Source organism: Lactuca sativa, chromosome 5, assembly GCF_002870075.4.
Source record: "Lactuca sativa cultivar Salinas chromosome 5, Lsat_Salinas_v11, whole genome shotgun sequence".
Lineage (NCBI taxonomy): Eukaryota > Viridiplantae > Streptophyta > Magnoliopsida > Asterales > Asteraceae > Lactuca > Lactuca sativa.
In genome coordinates this window covers 235,509,771-235,516,386 of record NC_056627.2, presented here as the reverse complement: position 1 = coordinate 235,516,386, position 6,616 = coordinate 235,509,771, and positions in this window count along the sequence as shown.

Sequence of the window (6,616 nt, the reverse complement as noted above, 5' to 3'; positions counted from 1 at the left end):
GAACAAAAGGGTGTTTAGATGTTAGTGTTTGGGTAAATTGTTTGAGAGGAAGAAGACGATGGTGGATGTTTGGTAGATTGTGTTCTTGAGAGAGAGAGAGAGAGAGAGAGAGAGAGAGAGAGAGAGAGAGATATGTGGGTCCAAGGGTAGGAAAAATTAAAAGTCAACGTGGGGAATTTGGACAACAAATGTTATATGGCAAAGGGTAACCGGATGACCCATTCACTTTGGTCAAAAGGACGTAATCGACCCGAAAAAAACGACTTCTCTCCCTCATAAAGCCAAGAAAATAGTTTAGGGATTCCACGGATAAACCCTAGAAAGTTTGTAGGGCCAAGATGTCATTTTCCCTAAAATATAAAGTATGAGCTATAAAAATACATATATTATAGTTGTCTAAAGTACTAAGGTAGTTCACTAAAGTTATTTAAGACCTATATACCTTTTTATAAAATTAAAAAAAAAAGTGGGTCAAGTGACCCACCAAAGCTCAAACTTGCCACTGGAGGTCTACGGTGTATACTTATAAAACAACGGTTCAAGTGACCACATAATGCAATTTGTAACCTTTATGGTACAATTTATGGTACAATTTGTGGTTTTCAAATATCTAAACCGTATATGCGGTTTTAACTATAAGCCACATCAAACTGCACCACACACACCCCTATTAAAACCATGACAAGACCAAACCATGAGATCTGATGGAGTAATAAAAAGTTAAGGATCAGACTTTGAGACAACCCAAACCATGTGGACCATTGTTTTTTTTTTTTAACAATTTCAATAACATTAAAGAGAAATTATAACAAGACACCAAAACAAAATAAAGTTGGAACTACAAAAAAGGAACGGATTGGGTTGTTCAACCATTAAATCCTTTAACAACTATTTTTTTTATTTCTACAACTTACTAAAAATAAAAATAAAAACCCTCTAATATAATCAAAGATCAACTACTTACGATATTTATTTCTGACAAACATTTTATCGATACTGAACACAATAAAACAAACATGTAGTATTAATAATCAATTCCCTAATGACTTTCTTCTTTCTATTAAGTGACAATGCGTCCATCAAAATATCCAAATCTAGCATAGTCGTCACCATGTGATTGTCCAACTCGGGCCATCGGAATAAATCATTCCATGTACATGCAACAACTTCACACTTCGTGAACAAATATATGATATCTTCTTGATCATTAAGACAAACTAGACAGAGCATGAAATGCATATCAATTCTTTACCAACCAACTTGGAACGAATCGGAAGTCCATCCAACTAAAGACACCACATAAAAATATTTATCTTATAAGGAACACATATTTCCGGTAAGCTTATTGGCATTATGTAAAAAGAAATCGGCCATCGTGTAATTTTGAATATATATATATATATATATATATATATATATATATATATATATATATATATATATATATATATATATATATATATATATATATATATATATATATATATATATATATATATATATATATACTGAGAATAGAATCATACGTAATATAATTCTCACACGATAAATATAATATATAGAAAAAGATAAAATAGACTAATTCCATTTATCATTTTCTTAGAAATAATCACCAAATGTCAAATATGGTCAAAATCAGTAATGATCCGAGAAATTAAAAAAACAACATTTTTAAGGGAAAAAATCACATATTTCATTTGTGAAAGTATAGATTTTACTTGCGAAAAAAACTGTTTTATTTTTTTTTATTATTTTTCTTTTTCTTTTTATGGTAAAATCTTCAAAGACTATGGATGTGTAAAATCCAATCTCAAATTTGTAAATCGATTTCACTAATGTTATGGTCTATTACAAAACTAGGCAATTGTACATAATCGAATGACAATATAGTTTTGGTAAGGTCTATTTGTTGAATATTGGGGAATAATCATATTTCAGTTTAGAAAATATAATTGTTAATTATACCAAAAACATAAAAGTAAAATGGAGAATTTGTTTAACTAAGAAATTATGAACAAAAACGAAACATAATTAGAAAAAAAATGTTTGGAAACAGATAAATAAATGTAATTTTACTTAGATTCTATTACAACTTTTTCGGTTATTGACTTATGGTTGATCTCTACAAAGTGTAATGAATATTAATTTTTATTCACTGATTCCTATATTGGTTACTCGTGGTCCGATTCAAACCCTAATGATTTTAAGTACATTAAATGATATGTCGAGAAAATTAATATTATTAGTCTTAAGTTCGTACAAAGCAAGATTTTATCTTAGTTGTTGTCAATGGTCATGAAAATTAGTTTGTTGTGATCATATGTAATTCATACACATTAATGTTCATTACTATATTAACCCTAGTATTTCGTCTATGAGTAGTCATAATAGTGTAATGGTTGTAAGACAATTATAATTTAAGTCAACATAATGAGATCTAGATTATATTAACTTAACAAGAAGCAATAAATATACTAACTTGAACACACATATGGATCTTTGATCAAATAAACACAATAAATTAAATCACTTATAAATCTAAATAGAAATCAAACTGAATATTAAAGGTTTATCTAACAAACACTCGCATTCGGATATTATGGTCACCAAGACTACCCCGAAGTACAAAGTTATCTTAAACTTTGGCATTAAGGTCAGCAAGACTGCTAAGTTATATTCTTCACCACAGTTCGTAATGTGTATCTTGATAGAACTATATTCATATGTAAGAAATCATACTCAGATCATCTACTAACTAGAGGGAATGTTTTGTTCATATCAATTATAACTAAACTAGCTAATTAACCCGAAGAGAATAGTTTATCTATAATTCAATTAATTCAGTTCACTAGCTCCCATCGCAATAATCTACTATTAAATACAATCATACTAGTTTCATGTAACTCTCAACCACACATAATTCTTTATATACATCTTGAACCTTAGCATTAAGTTCACAAAGATTGCTAACTTATACTTTTAACCACCATACATAACGTGTATCTCGATACAACTAAATTCATATCTACTAAATCATACTCATATCATATACTAAACATAGGGAAAGTTTTATTCATATAGGTTATGACTAAACTAGATAAATAACATGAAGAGAATAGCTTATCTACAATTCAACTAACTCACTTTACTAGTTCTCATAGGAATAACTTGGTATTAAATCCAATCATTCTAATTTAATGCAACTCTCAACCACACATAATTCATTAAGTTCTTAATCCATAACATATCGTTTCAAAATAACCATAGTATTGTATTTATCACACAATACAATAATAAACACACATCTTGATAACATTTATTTAGAAGATGAGTGATGTTACTCACCTTAGTGAAAACTAACTATTATTCTGGCCTTCATCTCTACGTGGCTTTATCGTTCATCACTTGTACAAACTTAGACCTGACAATTTGATACACGACACGATTAACACGACACAGACACGATACGAGTTTTTCATGTATGTGTTTTAGAAGTTCGTGTTTCGTGTTTATTCGTGTCTGAAACGTATTTTAAATTCGTGTTTCGTGTCTTATACGTGTCAAACACGAATTTACCTGTTTAGACACATATAAGACACGATACAAATTCGTGTTGACACGTGACACGCACAAACACGTATATAACCGTATATAAACATATATACTTTAGGCTTAAATTTTATATTTATAATATATTAGGGACTAATTTTGTAAAATTCAATAATTATTTTATAGCCCTAGCTTAAAAAAAGCCATTAAAACGTGTATATTCATGTTTTTTCATGTTTTCGTGTAACACGGCTGAAAAATGTGTCTATTCGTGTCGTGTCACGTGTCACACAAATCTTTTACGTGTCGTGTTCGTGTTTGATACCCCAAACACGTTTTATAATTCGTGTCGTGTTCGTGTTTAACAAATTCGTGTCGTGTAAATTCGTGTCTGACACAAATACACGACACACAGACACGGATTGCCAGGTCTATACAAACTTATTCAGACAATCTGATCGTCGCCAGCGCACAAGCCACCACAAACCTATTACCTATGTTCTAGCAACACTACACAAGGTGTCTGACGACTCCAAAAACATCACATGAGGTCTGATCACTTGCTAATCACTGAACCCTAGTTGAGCTGTTAAAATTTGCTTCTGCCTGATTACTTGTAATTATGTTGGAAAAGTCGAAGGGTCTGGTGGATTGGAGGTGGTTCATTGGAGGTGAAGGACCAGTAAAAGATGATGAAAGGTAGAGCAAGCAAGGCTTTCAGATCCTCTTCACAAAGCCTGTAGATCATCATATTCTCTTCACATCTCCTTCTTATATAATCCTACTGGTCATCATGCTTCCTCTATTCTCTATTCCTACTCCAAATGCAAACCATGAATCCTAAAAGAATCAACAACTACCCGTTGTAAAAACCCAAAACCCTTTCTACGAGGACCATTAGACCAGTTGTGTGCCCTCTAATTTGTGATGATTTTTGATTGCGTGACTCTTGATTAGTTTATAGATCCGGAAATTATTATCATTTACAAGAGTGGTCGATATCTATAAATTTTCGGAATACGTCTTTAATTTGGTGCTTTGTGTTCACTATGCTTGCCGATGCTTGTTTTTGCAAACAAAAGTGGCCCTTTTTAGGATAACCCATAGCGAATTTTGGTTTTTTCGTGAAGCACACCAAGATGGTAGAATAAAAGATTAGTATGGTTTTATCTTTTTTTAGTTGCAATGTTTAGGCCTAATGATGTTTGTGGGTTATGGGTTTTCCGGAGGTGTCACCAAAGAGGCGTTAAAAATGACAAGAATGCATGTTGGGCATGGGCGAGATTATGAGAATGGTGGGCATGGGTGGTTAATTTGTTATTAAATATTTTTTAATTTTTAATAAATAAATAAGAAATAAACGAAAAACAAATTAAAAAGTAAATTAATAAGGGTAATATAATCTTTTTAGGTCTGATAAGGACCAAATGCGCAACGAAAATACATATTAAGAATGTACGAGTTAAAAAAAAAATTAAAAACCAAACATACAAATTTCCTCGAACCATATAGACGACTCCTATATCTAACTCTAAATTAGTGATATATTTAAAAGAAAAAACTAAATTAAAATTTATTCATTACATGATGAAAATGTCATCATAAGACATTAACATCACCATTCTTACTATTAGTATAGCCACATTTACTCCACCAACCCCATCAACATCAACATTATGGTACAAGCACTATATATGTTACTAATATCATGGTACAAAGACTATATATGGCTATCGAAAAATAACCATGAGTATTATGGATTCATGGTACAACCATTATCTTGGAGCATAGCAAACTCATTTTATTACAATTACCACCCTATAATGAAATGCAAGCTAACAAAGAAGAAATAAAGCTTAAATTGTTAAAAATATTAAAAAAAAAAAACTATTGAAAAGTCCTTATGTTTAATTCTCATAATCGATTAGATCTTTTTTTTTTCAGTCAATTAAGTCCCAAACCGACTAGCAATATAATATAATGACTTTTTTCGCAAATAAATTCAAAACTGTAAGGACTTTTTTAAAATATATTTGTTATATTTTCTTAATATTATCTTATTATTTTAGTATATTTTTTTGTCTAACAAATTGTATTAACTTATATTAATCGTATGCTATTTTTTGTCCAATAAAGGAGATCTATTATGAAAATATATATATTTTTTTCTCTTAAAAATAATTGTTTTTATAATAGATTTGTCAAACAAATTATAGTATCTTATATTAATGTTATGATATCTATTATGAAAATATATTTTTTTCTTTTAAAAATAATTGTTTTTATTATATGTCTATCCAACGAATTGTATCATTTTACATTAATCTTATAATATATATTATTCGTCTAGTAGATAAAATATATTATAAAATAGTTATTTTCTTCTAAACATAACCGTTTTGTTAATATTTCTGTACAACATAATTGTATCTTATTAAAAGAAAAGAAAACTATTTTCATAATAGATATTTTTTGTAAAAAAAGAAAATACCATAAGATTAATCTAAGATACCAATATGTTAGAAAAAATATTATAAAAAATAGATATTTAAAGAAGAAAAAATATTTCATAATATATACTACTTCAGACCAAGAAAACATCATAAGATAAATGTAAGATAATACAATCCATTAGATATAATTATTATAAAAACACAAATTCTTAGAAGAAAATAAAAATCATTTTCATAAAAGATATTTTTTGTCATACAAAGGAAATACCATAAGATTAGTGTAAGTTACCAACCTATTAGAGAAAGGTATTAAAACCATCATTTTTACAAGAAAAAAAAATCATAATAAATATTATTTGTTAGACAAAGAAAACATCATAAGACTAATGTGAGATAATACAATCTGTAATTCACAATCGATTCCATGATGTCTTTCTTCTTTCTGTTTAGCAACAAGGTATCCATCTATATATCCAAATGTAACATAGTCGTCACCATGAGATTGTCCAACTCAAGCCATCGAAATACAACATTCCATATACATGCAACAACTTCACACTTCAAGAACAAATATATGATATCTTCTTGATCATTAAGATAAACCAGACAGAGAA